This window comes from Oryctolagus cuniculus, chromosome 1, assembly GCF_964237555.1.
Source record: "Oryctolagus cuniculus chromosome 1, mOryCun1.1, whole genome shotgun sequence".
Taxonomy (NCBI): domain Eukaryota; kingdom Metazoa; phylum Chordata; class Mammalia; order Lagomorpha; family Leporidae; genus Oryctolagus; species Oryctolagus cuniculus.
In genome coordinates, this window is record NC_091432.1 from 227,703,823 (window position 1) to 227,731,432 (window position 27,610).

Consider the following 27,610-nt stretch of genomic DNA (forward strand, 5'->3'; position numbering starts at 1 on the left):
GGACTGTGAGATCACAAACAGATGATGACTCAAAGAAGAAAAGACATTAAGAAACCATCTTTTAACTTGCTAAAGACCTTAATGATAGGAAACCACCTACAGAAAACATTTTAAAGAGTTAGAAAATAACAAAAACATAGTGTGTAATTTTTTAACTATCATTTATATTAGAACTAAAAGAAGCAAAGCAAAAAAAAATGACAAATATTTAGGTACACTCTAGCAAAATAGATATAGAAGCTATATGCTGAAAATCATTAAACAGGACAGCATTGTGGTACAGTGGGTTAAGCTATTACTTGCAAAACTGACACCCTATATTGGAGTGCTGGGTTCAAGTCCTGGCTACCTCCCTTCTGATCTAGCTTCCTGCTTACACCTGGGAAGGCAGTAGAAGATGGTCCAAGTGCTTGGGCCCCTGCCACCCATGTAGAAGACCAGGATGGAGTTCCTGACTCCTGGCTTTGGCCTGGCCCACACCTAGCTGTTACAGCCATTTGGAGACTGATTCAGTGGATGGAAGCACTCTCTCTCTCTGCCTGTCAAATAAACAAATATTAAAAGAAAAGCTACAAAATACTAAAGGAAGGAAATAGATGGACAGATGTATACAGTGTTTGTGGATTGAAAGAATCAATTATCATTAAACTGTTATCTTTCCCCAAGTTGATTTATACATTTAACCCATCATCAATCCAAATCCCAGAAACCCCAGAAGGATTTTGTATAGGTATCTTTTAGTTAGGAATTAGGAGAGCAAAACTTAGGTAGAAAGGCAAAAGAACAGGAATAGCTGCCAAACTTTGGAAAAAAAAAAAAAAAAAGGAACACAGCTGAAAGACTCACGCTATCTGATTTCAAGGCACAGGAATCAAGACAGTATGGCATTGATAACACACGGAACAATGAAGCCGATGCAGCCCAAACACAGACCCAAACAAAGATGCCACGGTGAGTTGCCGGAGCAAACATGGTCTTTCCAAAATGAGCTGCTGGAACAAAGTGGAGCCTGCACACAACCAAGCAAACAAGCAGACAAAGAATACAGCTAAAACTCACACTTTATACCTCAAGAAGAACATTGACTCAGAATGATCACAGACCTTTACATAGAACTTCTAGAAGTAAACAGGAGAGAAAAAACTTTTGGGACCTAGCATTAGGCAGAGTTCCTAAATATGACACCAGAAATCTGACCATAAAAAACTCACGTGTTAGACTTGATCAAAATTAAAACCTTTAGCTGCGTGAAAAACCACTGCTTCAGAGAATGAGAAGACAGGATGTAGATGAGGAGAAAATATTTACAAATCACGTATCTCACAAAAGATTTGTAACAAGAATACTTCAATAACTCTTTTAAAACTCAGCAATAAAGAAATGAATCAGTTTTTAAACGGGCAAAGATCTGAAGACTTTCCCAAAGAAGACATCTGAGTACAGATGGCAAATAAGCCCATGAAAATGCCCCAGATCACCAAGGCTTTGGAGAAGCGCACATTTCAATCACAATAGGTCCCACTACACATGTAGAATAGCTAAAATAAGAAAATAGTGACAACACCAAACGCTGGGGAAGACACAGAACAATCGGAACTCTCTTACGGTGCTGCTGGGAATGCAGATAAAATAGCCACTTGGAAAACAGGCAGTTTCTTCCAAGTTAGACCGTATACTGAGCGTATGACCCAGCAATCCTACTCCTAGGTATTCAACTCAAGAGAAATAAAAGCTTGCAGTACACAAAAATTTGTACACAAATGTTTACAACAGTTTTATTCATAATCACAAAACCAGAGACAACTCAAAGGTCCTTCAGTGGAGAACGGATAAACAGACTGGGTCTTCACTCAATGGAATACCTACTCAGCCATAAAAAGGAAGGAATCACTGATATCGGGCAAAACCACAGGTGCATCTCAACTGCATTTTGCTGTATGAGAGAAGCCAGTTCCCAAAAGGCGAAACCATATGATTATGCTTTTTATGATGTTTTAGAAACTACAGAAATGGGTAACAGATCCGTCACCGTCAGGAGCCGCGAACAGGAGGACTGACTGCAAAGCGCAACACAGGGGAAACAGTGGGTGGGGGGAGTTACAGAACTATATTTTGGTTGTAGTGGTAGATACATGGGTTTAGACAGTTGTCAAAACTCAATTACAGGCGCTGGTGTTATAGCATAGCGGGCTAAGCATATGCATGCGGTGCCAGCATCTCATATGGGTGCCGGTTCAAGTCCCGGCTGCTCCTCTTCCAATCCAGCTCTCTGCTACGGCTTGGACAGCAATAGAAGATGGCCCAAGTCCTTGAGCCTCTACACTCATGTGGGAGACCCAGAGGAAGCTCCTGGTTCCTGGTTCCGGATCAGCCTATCTGTGGCCATTTGGGAAGTAAACCAGCGGATGGAAGACCTCTCTCTGTCTCTCCCTCTCTTCTGCAGCTCTATCTCTCAAATAAATAAATAAATAAAATCTTTTAATAAAAGGTCAATTATACATCAAAAGGTACATTTTACAGTATCTAAATTAAAAACTTGGGCATGGCACCCGCAGGGGAGACCAGGAGAAGCACCTGGCTCCTGGCTTTGGATTAGCGCGGTGGGCCGGCTGCAGCAGCCACTGGGGAGTGAACCAACGGAAAAGGAAGACCTTTCTCCCTCTCTGTCCACTCTGCCTGTCAATAAATAAACAAATAAATAAAAAGGCTCAGAATCTCCATTGCTCCAAGCCTGTTTCTTCCTCTGTACAATGGGGACCCTAGTGCCCCCTCATAAGGTTATTATGAGGATTAAATGAGAGGATACACAGAAAGCACTCAGCAAATAGCATTCAATAAACGAGTTGTTATTCAGTTTGTATGTGTATTTTAGCAAGTTTGAAGATAAGTTATGGAAACATGTTGTACATTCACTCAAAAGCAGAATTACTTTAAGATTAACCAAGTGAGGGGCTGGCACTGTGGTAAAGTCGCTGCCTGCAGTGCCGGCATCCCATATGGGCACCTGGCTGCTCCACTTCTGATCCAGCTCTCTGCTATGGCCTGGGAAAGCAGTAGAAGACGACCCAAGTGTTTGGGCCCCTGCACCTGCGTGGGAGACCTAGAAGAAGCTCCTGTCTCCTGGCTTCTGATCGGCACAGCTCCGGCTGTTGTGGCCAAGTGGGGAGTGAACCAGCGGATGGAGGACTTTCTCTCTGCCTCTCTTTCTCTCTCTGTGTAACTCTGACTTTCAAATAAAATAAATAAATCTTAAAAAAAAAAAAAAAAGATTAACCTCGTGATACCCTGAAACCAACAGAAGGTGCCCATTCAGAGGAAACTGAATTCACAGATGACTAATCACTTGCATAGCCATCTAGCTGTTCTCATCAGGGTTCTATACCACAACTAGTTTGGGTAACTGTGTGTGTGCCATCAGACCTTGGGCCCGGAGAAGGTGGGAAAGTTGTGTGTCTTGTAGATTGTTGCAACCTACAGATACCCAATAAATGCCCCCTTAAACTAATCAGATGAGGCAAAAAGTGTAGCATTGGGCTAGCATGAAAGAGTAGGAGGAAAAGGGGCTTTAGAAAGTCAGGCAGAGCTAAGTTCAAATACTGACAGTGTTAGTTCGTGACTTTTCTCTGAGGTTCCCCTTCCTCCTCTAGGAGACGCAGATCACCGTCCCCTTGCAGGGCTGGGTGGAGACAGAATGAGGACGTCTGAACACACATAGCATGGTGACCTTACACTCCAGCAAAGCTCGGCCTTACTCACACGTTAACACATCCTAAGAGAGCACATGGCAACGAAGCCTGGGAAACTAATTTAAAAAAAATTTTTTAAAGATACATTAGGGCCGGCGCCGTGGCTCAATAGACTAATCCTCCACCTAGCGGCACCAGCACACCGGGTTCTAGTCCCGGTCGGGGTGCCGGATTCTGTCCCGGTTGCCCCTCTTCCAGGCCAGCTCTCTGCTGTGGCCAGGGAGTGCAGTGGAGGATGGTCCAGGTCCTTGGGCCCTGCACCCCATGGGAGACCAGGATAAGCACCTGGCTCCTGCCATCGGATCAGCGCGGTGCGCCGGCTGCAGCGCACCGGCCACGGCGGCCATTGGAAGGTGAACAAACAGCAAAGGAAGACCTTTCTCTCTGTCTCTCTCTCTCACTGTCCACTCTGCATGTCAAAAAAAAAAAAAAAAAAAAAGATACATTAGATTGCAATTTGGTCACCAGGAAAATCCTGGACAGAGGCTGCATGTTATTTTTGGACCCTCACAACAATCCTTCAAGGGGCTGATTATTGTCCTCTTGATATCAGTGGGGAGTCAGACATCCAGAGAAGTTAGGATGTGCTCACAGAGATACGGAAAAATACAAGCAGGGACTGGACCCTTCTGAGCGTCTCTTTCCATCTTCTTCTGCTCTCAGGAGAATCAAGGAAGCAGCCCAAGGACACATCCGTGTCAGTGACCTGCCCAACAGTAACCAGGTGATACAAATTAAAACCCTCCTATTTCCACTATGACCACTTCTAGATGTTCTACACCGTTTCCTCCGAGGAGTGAGTAACCCCCGTTCAGAAAGGCTCTGCCATTTATCAGGCCTCCTGCTGAACAATCTGCCAGCACAGTTCGTTCGTCACCACAATCTTCAGGGTAGGTCCTTGTGTCTGACTCACAGAGATGAAACAAACAAGCTTCTAGAGGTCAGGTAACATAGGCAAGATCCCAAGCTGGAAGGCCAGGAGCTGGTCAGCACACCCCAACCCGTCTGGCTTCACAGCACTCCCTTCTAGAACCTTTATGATCCTCCTGGGATCTTTCAAGTTGCAGTCAAGAAGGCCAGCCCCTTGATTCCTCACATCATCCTCCCTGCACACATTACACTCAGTGTTTATCTGAATTCACCAAAAGTGGTCTTCCTGAGTAGCATAACAGGGAACAAGACACAAGGGGTCTTCAAAATGTTCGTGCAAAATGTGTATCATGAAAACAACCTCTGTATGGATTTCACAAATTTTTGTACCAAAACAAACTTATCTTTTAATTCCATTTCCAACTGCCTTTGTGAAGCATCCTTACATGTTTCCTTTTAAGAAGTTTTTCTTATTAACTAAGAATTTCCAAAGGGACATCCACCTTTTAGAAAACTCACTGAAGCTACGCCTGCTAGTGAGATTGCACCATGCAAATGCCACTTGTAGCTAGACAAGAATTTCTGATGTAACTATGTACACCAACAGTGATTTCATCTTTATTGAGGCTAACTGCACAAATAAATCAAGAGAAGATCTTCAGTAAGTGGCTGAGAACAGATGACTTAAAGAACTCTGTTGTGAGCTTGGAAGGACTAATATCACCACTTCCCTTTTACAGACAGGGAGAAGCCCAGCATCACACCAAAGCCACTTATTCCATCAGGCCCTGAGCAGGGACTGGATCGAGAGTTCCTCCCTTACTACCCCAGGATTCCAGGCCAGGCCATGCTCCGACATTGCAAGGAAAAACCCTCTCGCTCTGTGTCTTGGCCTCCCCAGGGAGAACTGTTAGGCAAGAGAATGGTGTAGAGTCACCATCCCTACCTACTTTAAAGAATAAATGAGGTCTCATATGTAATATTCCAGTTTAAAGTGACAAAAAATGTTAATAATCAAACGCAATTAAAAATTTTTAATAGTGTTGTGCATTAGCAAGACTGCACTAAAACTTCTGTAATCCCTCTGATCATGCATCTCAAAACACATTCGTGGAAATAGGAAGGAATCATCCAAGAAACATGAATTATGGCAATAAAACCCTAATGAGCTCACTGGAATTTAATAAGATGAATTTCATTTGAATTTATTAAAAAAAAAAACCAAAACCACAGAATATTTGAGTCTTAAGGGACACTGATAACCATCTAGTCCAATGCCCTCATTTCACACATGAAGCTGATGCATATCAGAATCCTGCCCCATGTCCCTGGCCCATGAGCGGTACTATGGGACTTGAACCCAGGTGCCAAAGCTCCTCACCTTTCCCACCTACTACAGTGATGCCACCAATGGAGACCGCCTTAACTGATTAACTACCAATGCTGTGAGGTTATTGATTTTAAAGTTGTAGAATGGCAGTGTAATTTATTCAGGGCTTTTAAGACAAACAAAAATTTCATTAAGGACAATGAAGTTAGCTAATGGAGGGGAATAGTTAATCCCGCCTGGGTTAGAATTATTATTGTGCTGGGTTAGAATTGTTATTGGCATCTAATATGGAAAACATTTTAAAGTTCTTTAATTTAACCTTGAATTGAACTTGGGCTTTAAAGGGCGACTCACTATGTAACTGAAGAGTCCAAATTAAATTTACTAAGAAAACTCAGTTATGTTTGGAGAAACACGACAGAAGCAAAGATTTTCGTGCGCATTCCTTGATCTTTAAAATAGTATTATATGTCAACAGGACTCCCCCCTCTCCATCTCCATTAGAAAATTTCAAAACCCACTCCCCAGGGGATTTAGCAGCCATCAACAGCACTTCAAAGGGGTCAGACAAAGGATGGGTGCAAAGCATGAGTAACTGTCCTTTTTGAAGACATTTTGAAAGAATGTTCTTAAAACAAACACACCTGAATTACAAGATCATCAATCATACATACACCTCAAATGAGAGTGAATAGACTGTATTTTAGGACTATTATTGAAGTTTTACCACTTATGCTGTCTTTATGGCTCGCTCTCTCTCTCTCTCTCTCTCACACACACACACACACACACACGCACACACGCACACACACATATTCTTCTGAGAAATCTATATGTGAAAATTCTTTCAAAAACCATTTAAAAGAGCCACTAATTTAAGTCTTAGCTGAGAAAACTTCCTCAAAGAATGAAAAACTGGAGTAAGAGGAACAACACCAGAACGTAAAGAAGGCACTGAACATATTAACATCTATCAGGGGACTCGTACCCCGCATATGTTAAAGAGGATTTGAAGATTAACGGCTAAAATGAAAATAAATTTAAAACATACTTAAACTAATCTACTCCTGTGTGTTTGGTTGTTACATACGCAGGATTTCAAAAATAGTCGCTAAGTGTAACTTACAACTCTGAGCAACTGTTTGCTGATTCTCCTTTTACAAAGTAAAACCTAAAGATAAATAATCATCACAAGGCTGCACATTGCTGACATCTGGGCCAGATTACATCAAACATTGCCTTCCTGTTCAACACAGCACAAGAGAATAAAAAAAATTTTTTCCCCAATTTAAACCTGTCCCCAGAGCCATAAAGAATGAAAAACTGTCGAGTCAACAGCTTCTGGGAGTGTGTGTGTGTGACTATGTTGTTTTTGTTTGCTTGCTCCCTATTCATTTTCACTTCATGCATTTGCAGAACATCTATGTACTTCTCTCTTCCCTCTTTCACCATTCATTGGCCATGTAATAATGTTCCAAAAGCTTGCACTGCAATTTATTAATGGAACAAGCCTCATGTCCTAAAGTTCCAAAAGAATTGGCTACTGGTAAGAAACCGTTTGAAGAACACCAGCAACTTTTGTTAAGGCTATTGTTTTATGGTTAAATGCCATTCAGAGCAACTTGAACTGGACCCTTCTACTATCAAAGGGAGTAATTCACTGGGTTGCCTGGGATTTGGCTGGCAGGCCATCCTAATATTTATCTGGGAACAACTTTCACCTTTGGCTACAAAATACTAATACAGAACTTGAAATTGACCAAAGTAAGGAAAGCAAATACTGCAGAAGACTTATTCTGGATCTGCTGTGGCTATGACTCAAATGATGGAGCCTGCAGTTCTGTGCTATGATACTTTACCCTGTACACGCAGGCGTACGTACATTCTCACAGAAGGAGCGGAGAACACGGAGTCCAGCTTTCAGCTAGGAGGACACATCGCGGCCTTTGTGTGAAGGACATAATCGACTGTCCTCCACACTCAGGAGAAATCTGTTCAAGAACTCTGATACCAGTCTTGCTGTTCATCGGCAAAAGCTGGGCAAAAGGGGGACTTGTGGAGTTCTCAAAGCTGAATTAAGACGTCTCCAACGATCACCTCATAGATGCTGGAGCAGGCAGTGCAGTGAGGGAGTAACAGGGCCTTGCATCCAAAGTGTGCAGCAGAACAGGCAGGGAAAACAACAGGCAACTCCTGGGTTTTCCTCCTAAGCACAGGATTCCTGATTTTCTCCCTAAAAACAAATGGTAAAGCATTCATCTTTCCTGAACTCTACAGTCAACTTCCTGCTCTGCATAAAGATAATTTTCAAATATAAATCAAACTAAGGGAGAAAGCCAGATTTTATAGCATCTGGAGTGATGAATTAGAAAAGCAACATGGCAACCCACGAAAAACTCGGTGCTGCTCAGATATGAGTGGTAGCTAAAAGTTATCCCAGGTTTTCAGGTCCCAGCCTTCTGAGATGATGAACTCATCCTATTTTTTAATGAGAGGCTCGCCTCTGCCTTTGATGTGTGCAAGACGCTCCCAGCTGGAGAAGAGTACGGGAAAGATCTAAAATATTTGCCTCAGCTGCAAAGAGCTATTAATGAAAGTTTAGAAAATGAGGTGGCATTCGGGGGGAAATCTTTAGAAAAAAGATGATACACTCTCATCTTACAAAATCTTGGGGGAAAATATTTCAGTGAAATAAAATCTGACAAATAATCTTCCTTCCTCTGCACATCAGAGTCCCCACCCTCCTCTGCCTCGTCCAGAGTGCACCCTGAATCCCCCAGCACGCAGGAGACAGAAAACGGCTTCACATCACTCGCTCTTCACACATAACACCAAGGGTGAGACGCATATACAAACAGAGAGGTTATAAAACCCAACGGATTCATGGACTCACTGGGGGAGGCTTTAGAATTAATTCTTGTAAAACAACCCTTACGTGTATTTATGAATGAGAGCACTTATGGTGAAATCCCGTGCGAAAGGGAACTCAGTTTCCTATTCCAGCATTCTCTGCCCTGCTAATGTGCTGAGATTACTGTCATTGTATTTCACAAAGAAGCAGGCAAAACTAACATGGCTTTCTTGATCCCCTTTCCAGCTAAATACATTTTCCAACAACCTGATCTGTGCTCAGGACAGTGCAGTTTCCACAGGCTAGCAGAGTTTGGGACACTCTTAATCACTCTTTGTCGACCTTGAGTGACTACTCTTCTTGAGGGAAGATGCAGATTATTTGGCTGTTTGAGATCTTATGTTTCTCTTTAGAAAGCAGTAAAGCAGCCCATGAAAAAAATATTAAGTTGCTTCCTAGAAAAAAAGATTCTATGTTGCTAACCCCAAAATGGGCATTTTATATTATGTGTTTATGTGTATGTTAACAGTTCACAACGAAGGTGTCACTGTCTTTACTCATGTGGGAAATGGGCAACATGACATGTGATGGGATTTGTCACATCACTAGTAAGTCAGGGCTTTCACAAATTTTTAATTGACACAGTATCTGTTCATATTTATGAGGTACAGTGTGATGTGATACATAAGCCAGAATTTTAATTTACTTTTGATTAAATCTAAAATTTTTGCTTTAGGGTATCAAAAAATTAAGCATGATGATTATCACCTACCTTTTGTGACAGAAATAAATTCTCTAAGGTAAAGTTAAAGGAAGGAAAACGGTGTGTGTGTGTGTAAACAGGTGGATCCTGTGACGGTGAACAGTTATTTCAGTGTCACTTATTCAGTCAACAAATACTTCCAGAGCACCTACTAAGGCCGGCCACCCTCATGGTTCCCTCAATTGCATATAAATTCTTGTTCCTTCTCAAGGAAATTATTTAATTTCTCCTCTCAAAGTTTCCAAATTCCTAGGCCAACGTGACATTCCTTTTTCCTCCTCACACATGCCTGGCTGAAATCATGCCAAACCTCAGCGGCTTCAAGAAGTGATAAGTCTGCTCAAGTATTTATGTTAAAAATAACAATTTCAACAGCATAACTGGAAATAAATATTCTACTCCAACAACCCAAATTTTGTGAGTGGTTAAGCAGAGACAGAGATACAAACTCTGTTCATATCCGGGTCCCTCAAGATGACAGCTGGTAAGTGAAATGGCGCCCTACCCACCCCTAGCCACCATCAGCGTGTCAACAGGATGAAAACAGACTTTGTATGCAGAATCATTGCTTCCTCTTTTTTAGTTTTTTTTTTTTTTTTAATCCAGTTCTCAAAATCTCAGAGAACATGTTTCTCTGAGTATAGTCTTTGGGATTAAGGAGAAGAACTAGGGAAAATATTAGTCTCTAGTTTCAATTACTGTGCTGGTTTGCAGAGGCAGCAGTTGTTTGAAGGCCTTTCCTCATGAGTCCCTCAGATGTTGGGGAGAATAAACCACTTAACCTCCTCCTCCTCCTTCACTTTTCTCAGTAAGTAACTTGGACAAACATCCTGGTTGCCCCTTTCTGTTTGGTAGGGAACTAAAGTTTGTTAAGGAAGATCCCAGAGTGAGTGGGTGCTGAGTACCATTCAAAAAATGTTAATTCTGCAATCTGAGTTTCAACTTTTTACTCTGTATTTGAACAATAGTGATGAAAAGCGGATGAAATTGAGGGCTCTGCGGGGAGAGGAGAAAGGCCAGGATCATCCTCAATGAAAAAGAAGTGGCACATATTTTCTCTTCTCTTTCCTTTAGAAAAAAAATATTGAGAAATAATTCTGAAGTGCCTGTGCCAGCCGGAACCCTTGGAGAATGTGCCCAATTCAGGTCCCGGTGTTGCTCTGGGGGGAAGGGGCATCTCCAGGCCTCGTCTGCATACACACAAACACAAGTGCACAGCGCCCCAGTGCTGTTGTCCCCTCGGCCCCACAGCCCTGCCAGTTGGCAAACCCAAGCCAGGAAGTTGTCAATTCCAATTGCGTTTAGGCCATGCAGTCCTATTAAAGAAGGCTTGCTGGTTAAGGGGCGTCCTCTGTTTCCAAAGCATGGGAAAAAAAAAAAAAAGGCTATGCTTAGATTGGAGCTGGCAACTTTCACTGACTAGAGTTTTCAAGGAGCTATGAATGAGTTTAACAAAGGAGGTCTGTGGCCAGTTTCTGGCTGAAATCCATGTCGACAGTTCTGAAGGTCACAGGCCACGCTAACTAACAGTTATTCCCAGCAGACCCTGTTCTAAACACAAGCTGTAAGTAGTACAAATCTGGAATTTTTCTGTAATCCCTTGAGATATTCCTGATCCTTCCACATGTTTCTGCTCAATTAAAAACAATTCTCACTTTGCACCACAAGAGAGGCCACGCTCAACAATCTCAGTCCATCCTTAGGGTAGATGAACAAAAACCTGGCAAATCAAAGGGTTCAACCAGGGAAGGGAAGGAATTCAGCTGGATCACACGGCAAAGTGCAGACAGCTCCCCAGGGGCTCAGTTTGTGAAAGCATAAAACGGGTTATGACAGAGATCCCGAGGCCATAAAAAGCAGGTTTGAGGCACACATTGGGAATAGGTTCCTCGTCATTTCACACAAACAAGATAAAAAATTTCTGAGAAAATTAAAAGGTCAACTAGGTGAGTAGAGAAGAGTGACAATGTACAGGCCAGATGCCCAAGATCCCACTGTGAAATTCATGTCATCCACTCTCAATTAAGAAGAACTCCTAATGTTTATGAAATCATGATGTTTCTTGGGATCTGTCGAAAAATTTAATAGCCTCTTTTTCCCTTCTGAAAAGTGTTTTTGTTGCAGTTTTTAACTGACAGTATTTTCAAATCTTGCTAAGTAGCATGGGAATGACCACGCTGGATTGAGGCCCAAGATGCGCCTTGTGCTTGTGCTGTGTGTGGTATATCCATTAAACAGCAACATAGCAACTCATCCAATCCTCAAGACTGCCAGGGGAAGAATTTCCTCCCTGTTTTAAGGATGGGCAAACCACGGCTCAGAAGGTGACAGGACTCGCTTATGTTCTTAAAAGCTAGAATGTGGCAGACTCAAAATCTGAACCCGAGTTCATACCATACACTTAGAGGAAAACATGTACTAGACATCAGTTATAATCTTGGGAGTTAATGATTGCCTGGCATTCTATGTCTGGAATCATGAGATATTCTAAAGTAGTTACAATTTTTCCAAATTAAAAAATATGTAAACCATGGTACAATGAGTATTTGCATTCAACTACTTCATTCAAGAAATACAGAAAAGACATTTTACAAAAGTCCACAATCTTATTACCTGATTATTCTCATAATTTATACATTGGTATTCAATTACCAAGCCATTTTTTCCTTAGGCATTTCTTACAAAATACAGACCAAAATGTAAATAAAAATTTGGTTTTTTGTTTGTTTATTTTGCTGCTTAACATTATACATCCTGGGCATTTTCCAAATCATCAAATCATCACAATAACCAATTTTAATGAGTGGCCACATGGTATCTGAATACATTTAACTATATCCCTATTTCTAGGCCTTTACGTTCATCTTAATATTTTTAAAAAGGATTTATTTATTTGAAAGGCGCAGCATTACAGAGATAGAAGGAAGGAGAAGGTAGGAGGAGAGATCTTCCATCCACTGGTTCACTCCCCAAATGACATTCATGACCAGGCTGGGCCAGGTCAAAACTAAGAGCCTGGTACCACATCTGGGAATCCTACACAGGTGGCAGGAGTGCAAGTATTGAGGCCATCTTTTTTTTTTTTTTTTTTTGACAGGCAGAGTTAGACAGTGAGAGAGAGAGAGAAAGAGAGGGAAAGGTCTTCCTTTTTTTTCCGTTGGTTCACCCCCCAGATGGCTGCTATGGTCAGCGCGCTGCGCTGATCTGAAGCCAGGAGCCAGGTATTCCTCCTGGTCTCCCATGCAGGTGAGGCTATCTTCTGCTGCTCTCCCAGAAGAACTGGCAGGGAACTGGATCAGGAGTGGAGCAGACAAGACTCAGATTAGTGCTCACATGGGATACCAGTGTTAGAGGTGGTGGTTTAACCTGCTGTGTCACAATGCCGGCCCCAATTTTAATTTTCATTCTACATGCCACGGGGAATATATCCGTGCATGTATTTCTGAGTTTTCCTTAGAACAGATTATCAAAAGTGGAAAGAATTTTAAAGGTCTGAATGTACATTGCTGATTATTTTCCAAGAATGCTGGACCATTTCACACCCTGACCAATGATGTATAAATGCCCACCACGGGCCAGCACCGCAGCTCACTAGGCTAATCCTCCGCCTGCAGCGCCGGCACCCCAGGTTCTAGTCCCAGTTGGGGCACCAGATTCTGTTCCAGTGGCTCCTCTTCCAGTCCAGCTCTCTGCTGTGGCCCAGGAAGGCAGTGGAGGATGGCCCAAGTGCTTGGGCCCTGCACCTGCATGGGAGACCAGGAGGAAGCACCTGGCTCCTGGCTTTGGATCAGCGCAGCGCTGGCCGTAGCGGCCATTTGTGGGTGAACCAACGAAAGGAAGACCTTTCTCTCTGTCTTTCTCTCTCACTGTCTACCTCTGCCTGTCCAAAAAAAAAAAAGCCACTACATGGCTGCCAAACATCATCTTCAAGCTGATGTGACCAAGGCTCATACTTGCTTGATTACATGCATGTCCACACAAACTTAAACTATGACAATGGTGTGCATACATTTCACTTGGTCCACCCATCCACTAGTAAGTCCTGTGCTGGGTGACACTGTGAGGTACCAATGACTACCTTGCCAGGTTCCTTTACCTGAATTATCACTAGTCCTCACAAAACAAGTAGATGTGAGGAAGTCAATGCTTGGAAAGAGGAAATGCAATACCCAAAAGCACAATTCCCAATCCAGATGGCTTGGATGCAAGCCTTGCTCTAACTCCAGACCACACTTAATTCACACCATGCCACCATATCATGCATTTGACCTTTCTGTGTAATCAATTTTTCTCTCACAACTTCAGGACTGCCTCTTTCTCTAGCAATGCCTCTATAGACAATAAGGTCAAATTAACCTTTGGGAAAATAAAGGCAACAACATCTGGATCTCATGGGCTTTGACAAAGGAGAGGAACACGCAGGCAGCAGGACACATGTTTGACATAGCAGTTAAGACGCCTGAGTGCCTTATCAGAGGGCCTGGGTTTCATCTCTGACTCTGGTTTCTGACTCCAGCTTCCGACCAATGCAGACCCTGGGAGGCAGCAGGTGATGGCTCAAGCAGTCGGGTCCCTGGCACTCCCCTGGGAGACCTGGCCTGAGCTCCCAGCTCCTGGCCTTAGCCTTGTCTAGTCTGGACAGTCACAGGCATCTGGGGAATGGATGAGCAGACGGGAACTCTCTCTGTCTCTCTCACCTCTGCTTCTCAAATGAAAAACAAAAAGGCAGGGGCAAGAAGCAGTGGTGTGGCACCATGGAATGCTCACACACAGCTGGCAGAACCATAAAATTGGTGGAAACACAGAAATGGCAAAACCACTTTAGAAAGCCATTTGGCACTACCCCTATAAAGATGAAGACATACGCACCCTATAACAACAGCTATTCAGCCCCAGGTGTATACAAAGATTGTGCCTGCATATAGTAGGATACCTGCTTAAACATGTTCCAAAAAACCACAAACTGGAAACAGTCCAAATGACTGCCTGCATACAGTTCATCCATAATAAACTGTGGTATGGTCACATAGTATGGAACACTATACAACAAAGAAAACTAACGAGAACAGTCAGCAATAGCATGGATAAATCTCAAATGTTACAACAGAGGAGCAATAATAAATAAATAACAATAATTTCAAACTGAATGATGTAACTCAGAGTTAAAAACTAGACAAAGGTAACTTTTTAAATTTGGTGATGCAGACATGGGTGAACAAATTGATACTGGAGTACTAGTGGTTCCTTACTTTAGATGGTGATTACCTGGGTATTTACTGCATAATTATTTATGCATACTAATGGGTATGTGCAGTCATTTAAACTCAAAAGGCTTTTCTGTTTACAGATCATGCTTTACAACTTACAGAAGGCAGGCAGAGGAGGTGATTAAACATTTACATAGCAGGTGCAATACACAACCAACTTTATCAAGTACTAACATTTCATTGGGTCTTTAAAGCAATGTTCTGACTAGTACTGTTCTGAATCTGCCACTAAAGTAACTAAAATAAAGTCTACATGACGTATAAGCAAAAGCATTTTTAACAAAAAAAAAACAACTTTTAAAAAAGAAAATTGTTTAAAAATCGAAGAATAACACCAATGTTCTTTCCTTAGGAACATAAGCACTCAATACAAGCAAAGGATAAGTTCAGGGAATTCCTCAAAGTTAAACTCTCTCTGTGAATAAAAAGATTCAGAGTTCCCAAAAGGGAAAAATGAGATCTTCCAAAAGCCCACGGAAATTTGTAACATGAAAAAACTAAGCATGGATTTCAGCATTTTTCTTTTTTTTTGGTACCAAAATAGACTTACCATTTAATTCCATGTTTCCATGAACTTTCTGAAGTCTCCACATATCAAAACAAGTATTGTTTTCAGGACTCAGGAGACAATGGTTATCTTTACTCAGTGAGGATGCTTAACATTTTGTATGTTTTCATATACCACCAATTAAAAGGAAAACGTGTAAAGTTCCTCTAAAATCGGTATCCAAAATTATAAAATTTATAGGCTTGACAAAAGTCCTAAACCCGCAGAAAATAGTGCACCAGAAAATACTCTCTTTAGTGTCCTTTTTTGGGTTGGAGTTGTTTCTGTTTAAGTAGTTTTCCTTTGTTGTTTAGTTTTTTGTTTGTTTTTTAGCACCCCAAAGGCTTCTGTTTCCAAAGGGGAAAGAATTAACAACTATCACCAAACATCCTTCACACCCCCCCCCCCAAAAAAAAAAGCCACACAAAACAAAAACCTAAATAGTCTTTGAAGGAACTCAGACACTAAACTCCAGGATACTGCATTTCACCCAGCTTCTTTTTAAATCACATTTTAAAATAAGTTTTTGTTTTTAATGGCAAGTTTTTTAGAGTCAAGCATTTTTGATGCATTTTCAGCTCATTTATACACATAAAGACCTAGTTAAAATACCAGACTGAATAAATGAACAATGGGACAATTAACCCCATATACAAAGCTACACCCATCTTACTTCAAAGGCATCGGAGATACAATGGATTAGAAACCAGAAACAATGCCTCCCTGGATGAGTTTTAAAATAAATACTGCTTTGTTATAGGTAAGGGATTAGAAACCTTTGTATGGTAGCCTAACATTTGTGAACTCTGACATTCAATTTCCATGGTGTGCATCCTACGATATTAATTTTCTCTACAATATTTGGAAGATATTTAAGTTTCCACATAAAATTAAGACATAATTTGCTTTCATTTATAATGTAATATACTACAAAATCAAGACTACAATGCTATCCATTAAAAGTTTTGCTATATTATTTTTTGTATTTTCCAATGCAACTCATGTGAAAAAACAAAAAAAGGAATATCAGGAACAGCACTGTGGCATACATGGTAGGCTGAGCCTCCACTGCAGCGCCTGCATCCCATACATGTGGCGCCAGCTCGTGTCTTGGCTGCTCCTCTGCTCATCCAGCTCTCTGCTGTGGCCTGGGAAGGTGGTGGAAGATGGCCCAAGTCCTTGGGCCCCTGCACCCACATGGGAGACCCAAAAGAAGCTCCTGGCTCCTAATTTCGGATCAACCCAGCTCCAGCCATTGTGGCCATCTGGGGAGTAAACCAGTGGATGGAAGACTTTTCTCTCTGTCTCTTCCTCTCTCTGTCTATAACTCTACCTCTCAAATAAATAAATAAAATCTTAAAGGGGGGGGTGGTGCTGTAGCACAGCAGGTTAAAGCCCCAGCCTACAGCACTGGCATCCCATGTAGGTGTTAGTTTGGGTCTTGGCTGCTCCTACTCTGATCCAGCTCTCTGCTATGGCCTGGGAAAGCAGTAGAAGATGGCCCAACTCCTTGGGTCCCTGCACCCACATGGGAGACCCAGAAGAAGCTCCCGACTCCTGGCTTCGGATCAGCTCAGCTCTGCCTCTCGCAGTCATTTGGAGAGTGAACCAGCAGATAGAAGATCTCTCTCTCTCTCTCTCTCTCTCTCTCTCTGGCTCTACCTCTCTCTGTAACTCTGTCTTTCAAATAGATAAAATAATATTTTTTTTTAAAAAAGGAATATCTACTTTGAGGATATAAATGTACAAAATAAAATATGGAAAAGTAAACTAAACATATCATTTTCCATTTGATTAACTGAGACTTTTGACACAACTGCCATACTTCTATGTTCATTGTTTTCAAAAGCTAATAAACTATTCACTGTCAAGAATCAGGTAATGACTCACATGTTAATACAAAAAATAGTTAAGACTCCAGCATTCCACATTAGAGTACCTAGGTTCCACGCTATGCTCTGACTCCAGATTCCAACTTCTGCTAGGGCAGACCGTTGGCGAGGGGAGTGGGGGGGCCACAGCAGTAATTGGTTTTCTGCCCTCCCTAGGGGAGCCTTGCATTGAGTTTTGGCTCCCAACTTTGGCCAGGCATTTAGGGACTGAATCAGTGTTCAGGGTCTCTCTCTTATTGTCTTTCTACATCTAACTAAATTTTTAAGCACCTTTGCAAATTAAAAAAAATAATTAGCTGAGTTATCTAACATAATAATGTTACAAGAAATGTATCTGAAAGAAGAATGTAAATCTTAGCAGGAAATATTTTCTCATATTTCTAAGAGCTACTTCCCTTATAAACTAATCTCACACTTATAAATTACATAGTCAAAAACATTCTCAGGGAAGAATTTTTAATGATATGTAGAGGTACTTACAATTTAGTAAGTGAAAAAGCTAGATGCAAAAACGATATCTATTGGATGATCCCAACTCAAGGAAGCAAACACCCTTAGTCATGATCAAAGTTTTGCCAGGATAATTGATTTCTTTTTACTTTTGTGCAGTTTTCTAAATTCCTCTAATATATCTTTATAGTCTTAAAAAGCAACATTTACATTTTAAAAATAAGTGGTTGGGGAGGGCGCTGTGGCATAGTGGGTTAAGCTGCTGCCTGCAGCACCAGCATCTCATACAGGCACAGGTTCAAGTCTCAGCTGCTCCACTTACAATCCAGCTTCCTGCTGATGCACCTAGAAAGGCAGTAGAAGATGGCCCAAGTACTTGGGCTCCTGTACCCATGTGGGAAACCCAAATGAAGCTCCTGGTTTCTTGCTTCGGTCTAGCCTGCCCTGGCCATTGCCACCTTTTGGGAAGTGAGCCAGTGGATGGAAGACTTCTCTCTGCCTCTGCCTGTCCCTCTCTGTAACTCCACCTTTCAAATAAATAAATATATATATTTAACAAAAGTGGTTAGTAATGGATTATTAGAATTGTGGTTCTTCCTGTTCATGTGCCTGGGAAGACAGTGGAAGATGGCCCAAGTGCTTGGACCCTTGCTACCCATATGGGAGACCTGGATAGAGTTCTGGGCTCCTGGCTTTGATAGAGAGAGAGAGAGAGAGAGAGAGAGAGAGAGAGAGAGAGAAAGTGAAAGTGAAAGTAAGTAATTGTGGGATCTCTGAACTGAAGGGCACAATGAGTCACTCTGCTGTAAAAGATACCTCTGTCTTCCGGGGAGAGACGTTCACCTTCCCACTGCATCTAATACTGACCCCTGAAAGGGCCAGACAACCTGAGTTCAGATTCCTTCTGCACCTGGGAAATGGTGCTGCTCTTAAAATCAGAGTCTGCTTAATACAAAGGATAATCTCAGGTGTAAGGCATACTTTGAGCCTTTTTTTTTTTTTTTTTTTTTGACAGGCAGAGTTAGACAGTGAGAGAGAGGAGAGAGACAGAGACAGAAAGGTCTTCCTTCCGTTGGTTTACCCCCCAAATGGCCGCCACAGCCAGTGCTGCGTCGATCCGAAGCCAAGAGACTGGTGCTTCCTCCTGGTCTCCCATGCGGGTGCGGGGCCACACTTAGACACTTGGGCCATTCTCCACTGCCTTCCTGGGCCACAGCAGAGAGATGGACTGGAAGAGGAGCCACTGGGACAGAATCCGACACCACAACCGGGACTAGAACCCGGAGTGCCAGAGCCGCAGGCAGAGGATTAGCCAAGTGAGCCGTGGCGCCGGCCGAGCCATTTCTTTTCCATGTCTTGTCCAGTGCAAAGCAAAGTTAGGGCTCCAATAAACGCCTTCTGCTTGTTGTTGCTGTTGAAGAAAAGTGATTGGTATACAGGGAAAGCCAAGAAAAAATTGCTGACTCTCAAATTCAACCCAACAGCACCAACTGGGGGCCACCATTATAGCATGGTGGGTAAGCCAAGCCACCACCTGCAGGCCGGGGCTTTAACCGGCTGTGCCACAGCACTGGCCCCTGAAGCCTAGATTCTAAATCAGATCCTTCACCTTCCCCTGGCGAGATCTTGGACGGGTCACTGTATCTCTCTCAGCATCAACCCCGTCTCCCCTACAAGGCAGATCATAAGGTTGTGATAAGAATAAATGAGAATTATGTAAACCACAGGACATATTAAATAAATGCTGATAAATACTAACTGCTCACTTCTTCAGATGCCCTGTAGCGAGCGTCCAGACTCAGTAAATTCATCTCCAAAAAGGTAAAATGGTGTAATAACATTAGCAATCGAGAGCAGTCCCAAGAGCTAGCAAGATGAGTGAGTATGGGGAAGAAACTCACAGACACACACACACAGACACACACACACACACACACGCCCCTGAGCAGAACTACACTCCTGCGTTCCCGGGGTAGTTACACTTGCTGAGCTGTACTGCACACTCTGAGTACTCTGCATCAAATCTGTAATTCATTCAGTCTCCAGTTTTCTCTGAAAAGCTCCAGGAGGAGACAGCCCGAGGTCCACAGCTGGTGCCAGCCCCATAGCAGTTCCACTACTGCAGGCGACACCTGTCCTTCCCACTGCCCAGCTTCCAACTATGAACCTCAACCTCTGAGAGAGTGGGACGTGGGAGCAGCAACGGCAGTTTTATTTGTTTCCCTTTCTTCTCTTCAAAGGTGACTTGCTCTCAGCCATACAGCAGGTTACTATGGTTGAACTGTGGCTCCCAAGGGCATTATGTTTCTTACCATGAAGGCATCTATATGGCAGTATACACATGACGTCCCTCAACCACTTTTTTTTTTAATTAAGAAAACAAAATTATAAGCTCCCACAATGTGCTGCTCCTACACACACACACACACACACACACACACACACGTGCAAGCCTTCTAAATACCAAGACCTGAAAGGGGTCTGGCCTAGGCAATCAGGGCCTCCTGGGGCCCATTGGGTGGGTTCAGTTTGACAGAAGCCCCATCCCCGCACTGAGACCACAGATCTTGCCCTAAGAGCAGAGCCTTCCCCAACTGACCTTCCAGAACACAAGAACAACAGAGTCCCTACCTAACTTTTAAGGGGAAGAATTAAAAAGAAATCAAACAGCTGCAGAGACACAGAAACACTCCAGAAGCAAAGGAAACTCTGCTCTTAAATGCTGTGAAAGACCCAGGTTTCCAGAATGGCATTTAAGGCACTGGGAAGAAAAGCTGATTTCTCCCAGAGGGGCCCCAGCTTTGATGCCCAAACTGCCCTCAAACATCAGGCAGTGCAGTTTGTATAGCAGGGTACCCTCAGGCGAGACAACCATAAATAGGTTATAACAAGAATGGGGGATTCCATCTGCTTCTGGAATATTTCAGCAGCACCTGCTTTCAAGGTAAAAACCTGGGAGCTGTCCCCACAGCCTTCCTCCTCAACTCCCTTCCCCATCCCCCAAACACTTATTTTAAACTAAAGCAGGGAACACACGATCCACTGCACCTGCCAGAGAAAACAGAGCCCTTTGATTTTCCTCCTGAACTGTATGTGTTGCTTAAAAAACATTGGAACAGTTAGAAAGGGAAGCCAAAGTTCTTAAAACCAGGCTCTGTTAGTGCTTCTCGCTTCCATTTTAGAATGAAAGCTGAGCATTTTGCTGTTTATGGTAAAAAATGATTATAATCCAGATAAAAAAGGGACGCAAGGATTGGTGCTGCCACTAGACCAGAGTGCTTCAGAATAAAAGGCGATTCTCACTCGGTACCATTCAAGTTTAAATAAAAGTCCATACGCCAAGCAACATGGAAAGAAGGTCAACTGCTCTCCAACACGAACCCAGGAATGTTGTTAAAACAAGCAATTGAAGTCGTGGTTGGAAACATCCAGTCTGAATCAGGTGCAGCTCCCAGAGTGATATGCAGTTCCCCTTCCAACAATAACCAGCAAAACCCAAGATGTTTCAGGCAGAAAGCAAGCCACTCCAGCCTCAGTCTTCAAACACTGGTATTTCCATGGATTGCCCCAAACCATTGGCTGGAGTCCCATTTGCTACAGGATAAAGCTAGAACCTGAGCATGGTCCACAAGCACTTCCACAATCAGGCCCCATACTCCTGTGGCATGGTCTCTTGCTACTGCTTTCTCCTTAGCATTCTCAGCCTTCTTTTATCCTGTGACGCCTTGCATTTCTTCCAGGGCCTCTGCACAGCACTTCTCACTGTCTAGGGTCTCCCTCCCCTCCTCCTCCAGGCATGCCTTACTTTTTCGGTAACATCCAGTTTATCTTATCTGGAACCCATCAGCCACACTTTCTCTGATTCTTCAAGCCAGAGATGGGCACTGCCTATCTGTGACCCCAGAATACCTTGGGCATGCAAACAAATACACACACATTTAAATAACACTTATCACATATTTTAACTACTTGTTTGCACTTCCCCTTTCCAAAGACTGAGTGGCTCCTAAGACAGTAAGAACAGCAGAAGTGGCCGGCGCCACAGCTCACTAGGCTAATCCTCCACCTAGCGGCGCCAGCACACTGGATTCTAGTCCCAGTCGGGGCGCTGGATTCTGTCCTGGTTGCCCCCTTCCAGGCCAGCTCTCTGCTATGGCCCGGAAGTGCAGTGGAGGATGGCCCAAGTGCTTGGGCCCTGCACCCCATGGGAGACCAGGAGAAGCACCTGGCTCCTGCCATCGGATCAGCGCGGTGAACCAACAGCAAAAGGAAGACCTTTCTCTCTGTCTCTCTCTCTCTCACTGTCCACTCTGCCTGTCAAAAAAGAACAGCAGAAGTGAAAAGGGAGATAAATTATCAAAAACAGAGGTGGCTTGGGAACAGTGCACCTAGAAGCATATTCAATTTTATATTTGGCAAATGACAAAAAGTATGCATTCTTTTCATTTTGTAACACCAAGTTCAGAAAGTTCAGCTCATCAAACCTTGGATGAATGCGCTATCTGAAAGATTTCCAAATAGGAAGCTGGGGCTAGAGCTTTGTGTCACTTTAAGGGGATTTGAGATAAAGGCCAAACATCAAGTGTTTGGTATTGCTTATCCCAAGCATACACTAAGTAGTCAAAAACTTTTTAATACAAATACTGTTTAACTTTTTTCTTCATTTGAGAGCTGAGAGAGAGAGAGATAGAGGAGAGTGCTCTCACGTGTGGTTCACTTCCCACATCCCCACAAGTGCTGGGGCCAGATGGAGGAGAGCTCTCACGTGTGGTTCACTTCCCACATCCCCACAAGTGCTGGGGCCAGATGGAGGCAGGGGCCAAGCACTCAATCTGTCCTACCGTGTAGGGGCCACCTAAGCCATCATCGCCTGCTGCTTCCGAACGTGTGCATTAGCAGAAACTGGAATCAGGAGCAGGGTCTGGACTTGGGCCAGGCACTCTGATTTGGGATGTGTGCATGCCAAGAGGTATCTTAACCACCAGGCTAAATATCCGCCCTCCACCCCAGCTGAATAAAAAATTTTTAAGTGAAGCTAAAAATTTTAAAATAATGCCTTGGTGAAAAAACTTACTTTTTCCAAAATGCGTAATACATTCTGAACAGTTTCACTTGAGTGTAAGAATAGTGAACTCAAGCTTTCTCAAGAGCTTAAAGAGGATCCCCGTAGATAAAGGAGAAAACCGCAGAACACAAGCGTCTGCAAACTCAGTGCATAAAGACTAACGACACTTAGTCATCGCATGACAGCGCTCATAGCCCCCAAGCAACAACTCTGACGCTGTGAACTCCCATGCTCCTTCTGTTTATCCAAAACCACAAGCTGGCCAGAAATAGCACATTTCACTACCACATTGGCCTTGATAGAGTATGTGCCATTTGGGCAAATCCAAAGCCATAAGAAAATGTCAGCTCACTTGCTCTCTCTCTTAAAAAAAAAAAAAAAAAAAAAGTACTTATTTATTTGAAAGACAGAGTAACACAGAAAGAAGGGGGAGAGAGAGAGGGAGGGAGCGAGAGATCTTCCATACAGTGGTTCACTCCCTAAATGGCCACAATGGCTGGGGCTGGGCCAGACCAGGCCGAAGCCAGGAGCCAGGAACTTCATCCAGATCTCCCACGTGGCTGCAGGGGCCCAAGCACTTGGGTCATCTTTTGCTGTTTCCCAGGTGCATTAGCAGGGAGCCAGATGGGAAGTGGAGCAGCTGGGACTCAAATTAGCGCCCATCTGGGATGCTAGAATTGCAGCCAGCAGCTTAACCCACTATACCACAACGCTGGTTCATGTCAGCTGTCTTCCATTTTGATAATAATTTGAGACATCAGTGGTAAAATGCATCCAAAAATGCTGAAATTCTTGCCATTCCTGGGCTTATAACAAAGCACAACTAACCTACCCAAAATAATTGTTCTCCTAGCTGGTGCTATTAATTTAGTATTAAACACCATTCAGCAACCAGTTAATGTAAAGTACAGGAAATCTCAAGAACAAGTAAAATCTTTAAATGGCAGAAACAAGTCAACCATGGGAAGAAATAATTCATTCGATTTTGTAGTGGTGTCTGTGCTAACACAACTTTGTAGTACTGCTACATTTCCATCATATTTTGCTGATGATGAGAGTTGAAATAAACTTTTTTTTTTTTTCTTCAGAGAGAGGAGAGGCAGAGGCAGAGGCAGAGGCAGAGGCAGAGAGAGAGAGAGAGTCCATCCGATGGTTCACTCCCCAGATGGCTGCAAGAGCTGGAGCTGCCGCAGCCAGGAGTTTCTTCCGGGTCTCCTACGTGGGTGCAGGGGCCCAAGCACTTGGGCCATCCTCTATTGCTTTCCCAGGCCACAGCAGAGGGCTGGATTGGAAGTTTGCACTCAGTGCAGTGCTTGACCAAGATACTGTGTGGGGGTATTCATAGGAAAGGAGATCATCAAGAGTGGAATGACAGGGCACTGAGGGCTCCAAACGGCAGAGGGACATTCGTTCAAGGAGAAAATGTGAAATACAGATATTGGCAGAAGCATAGTTCCTGTTGCCAGTCTTTTTTGTACTAGTTGTGAGTACAGGTCTCGAACTGGCGCCCATATGGGATGCCAGGGCGTTAACCTGCTGTGCCACAGCACCAGCCCCTCAACTTTTAAACACTTTCTAGAGAGTGAGGTTGGGTAACGGATTCCAAAATACAGACAGAAGCAACAAGCTCCAATGCTAGGAACAACTACAATTCACAGTGACATTATGTGTGGTATAAAGAACTGGAAGAAAGGAGCCAATAGGCTCCAAACACGAAGATGAGATAAAGAAACACTGGTTGCCTGATTTGATTGGTTTACGCTGTATATATGTGTTGACTGCACTATACCCTATAAGAAATGTACAAGAATTATATGTTTATCAGAAAGTTTTTAAAGTAGCATTTAAGAAGAAAAAGTTTAAATTATTTTAAATTTTAATCAATGCTGGCTTATTTCCCAGGGATTAATTTCTTCCTAGAAGAAGGATTGCTAAGTGCCTGCAATGTGCCAGATACTCTCTGATAAACTTCATGTGGGAAGAAGAAAACAGTACAGACAAAAATTCCCGGCCTCAAGGCAGCTAAGTCACCACTTAGGATGTTCGCATCCTGTATCAGGGTGCTTGGTTTCAGTCCCTGCTCTCCCACTTCCAATCCAGCTTCCTGCCGATGTTGATGTTGGGAGGCTCAAGTACTTGGGTCCGCACACCCACACCGGGGACGTGGATGTGGCTTCTGGTTCTTGGCTTCAGCCTGGCACAGCCCCAGATGCTGTGGGCATCTGTGAAGTGAACAGTGGATGAAAAGTGAACAGGGGATGGAAGATCTCTGTCTCTCTTCCAAATAAAGTGAAAGTAAATTTCAAGACATTCTCAAGAGGCTGGCGCCGTGGCTCACTTGGTTAATCCTCCACCTGAGATGCCAGCATCCCATATGGGCGCCAGTTCTAGTCCCTGTTGCTCCTCTTCCAGTCCAGCTCTCTGCTGTGGCCCAGGAGGGCAGTGGAGGGTGGCCCAAGTGCTTGGGCCCCTGCACCTGCATGGGAGACCAGGAGGAAGCACCTGGCTCCTGGCTTCAGATCGGCGCAGCACCAGCCATGGCAGCCATTTGGGGAGTAAACCAATGGAAGGAAGACCTTTCTCTCTGTCTGTCTGTCTGTCTGTCTCTCTCTGTCTGTAACTCTACCTGTCAAAAGAAAAAAAAAAAGACATACTCAGGCTTCATGAAGATGACATTCTAGTAGAGAGGGGCAGCAAATAAAAATGAACATATTAAGTACTTTAGGTATAGTAAATGTCTAAGACTCTTTAGGTGAAAGGAAGCTTACACCTTGTCACACCGATGGCCCAGTCCGTTATGGACAAAATGACGGGCACTCAACAGCGCACCTCTGCTGTGTATTCAAAGATGTACTTCTCACAACCAGTACAAAAAAAGACTGGCAACAGGAACTATGCTTCTGCCAGTATCTCTATTTCACATTTTCTCCTTGAACGAATGTCCCTCTGCCGTTTGGAGCCCTCAGTGCCCTGTCATTCCACTCTTGATGATCTCCTTTCCTATGAATACCCCCACACAGTATCTTGGTCAAGCACTGCACTGAGTGCTGGAGATCCACGGCTGATAAAGACACAGTCTTTTCCCGTGAAGAGCTGACCATCCGAGAGGAGGGAGACAGCTCGCAAGTACAGAACTGCAGGACATGAAGCAGCCGGTGTGCCCAGAGGGAAGGCCCACCTGTGCCTGCAGAAGGCTACTCTGAGGAGCTGCCTCTGTTGAGTCCAGGAGGTGGTACATGTGTGAAGGCAGAGAAGTGAGTGAACTGTGCTTGGGAGATCAGGGAGGAAGTGGTCCTAAGAAGCCAAATCCCGGGATAGTGCCAGCTGTGTCTGTACAGATATCTCACGAGAAGCAAGAGAAAGCAAAGTACAGGTTGCTTGTGAGCAGACCTGAGCTGCAGCACTGGGCACACCCTGAAGGGGGACTGGACCCCAGGCACAGGTTATCTCAAGGGGAAGCATCTGAGGAAACAAAAAGACTAAGCAGCGATAGAGGACGGTGCTAATAACCTAGCACTGACCCAAACTGCACCCTCATGCTCCTGACTACCCTTTCCACCACCAGCCCCCAATTGGACACACTACCAACCAGTCAGCAAGCCGTAACTCACACTCTTCCATTTACATGCTAGTCTCAAGCTGGCAACAACATTCCCAAAACACAGGGGAGTGCCACCGTATACACAAGCTGGAAAAGATCAAGAGAGAAGTTTTACATCTCATGTTAAATACCCACCAAATGCATGTTCCAAAACTCACAGAGGACACTTTGTTCTCAACCACAGTCACTATGCTCTGACACTAGAACATCAACGGAAGACCTTGGGAGGAGTCTGTATCTTGCTCACAACACTGTGGCGTGATCGCCCGGCTCCTGCTGGTCTGCAAACGCCTCAAGGGCAGGGACTAGCTACTACTAGGCATTCAATTAGGGGCTGACAAACAAATGAATGAATTAACCCACCAAATTTGTCTCCATAGCTCCAGGATCGTGTAACAGATAAAGCCCACCAATTGCTATTTTTCATTCTAAATGATGACAGCATGAAAATCTGTTCAACTCATTTCTCCCAAACACAAAATCCAAACTCTATGAATAGGCACACAGAGTCAAACACAAAAGAGTCAGAGGGGAGTGATTTTAAATTTAAATTTTCAAATAAACAGTTTTCCACTCTCATAAATTTGCTGAGTATGGTAGTGCCAATTTAGAGTTCACACACACACACACACACACACACCCCTACCCACCCCAGTTTGGAAAGAAAGAAAGTGTTGTAGCCCAAAATAATATGGGGAAAAAACTTTCTGCAGAACTCCCAGAACTCTGTTTAAGCCCTCACCTCCTCCAAATGAATACAGAAATATGCAGTGTCCTGGCCAAGGCTGAAATATAACAGACAAAAATGGAAGAGAAATTTTTCTTTAAAAAAGACAGAGAAAGACCACTGTTCAATCAAAAAGTAAATAATCATTGGCACTGAAGTCTAATACTCTGGGCAGGTGATCCTGGGATCTGGGCTCCTGGGGTGTGCGTGAGAACAGCTGTACACAGGAAGCCCACTGCCACCCCATCCTGAAGGCTCTCCAGCGGTTGTCTTCCTGTGCCCAAAGTACAAATGCTACTGCTTGGTGCAGAGGAGAGTCGACTTCACTGACAGACAACAATGCACACATGTAGCGGTCCAGGGTAACAGTCAGTGAGCAGATGAAACTTCCCTGCCCCTACACCATGAGGGTGCACAGCTTTGGGTGACAGAGGAAGGAGGTCTCCTCTCGCTGAGAAAGGGAAAGAAGTGCAGCAGAGAACTACCCTTTCTGGAATCCAC

General features: G+C 43.6%; 1 protein-coding gene across 13 annotated transcripts in view; it reads right to left on the reverse strand.

Moving 5' to 3' along the window:
- The window catches only part of DENND1A (DENN domain containing 1A), a 558,482-nt gene that overhangs the window by 329,164 nt on the left and 201,708 nt on the right, over nucleotides 1-27,610 (reverse strand). Inside the window, exon 1 of one of the 13 annotated variants that reach the window (XM_070056554.1) lies at nucleotides 7,829-7,954. The exons of the other annotated variants lie outside the window; for them this stretch is intronic. The gene's annotated coding sequence lies outside the window, so the exon portion shown is untranslated. Of the gene's footprint in view, nucleotides 1-7,828; nucleotides 7,955-27,610 lie in introns of those variants that run through there. 13 annotated transcript variants of the gene reach the window in all.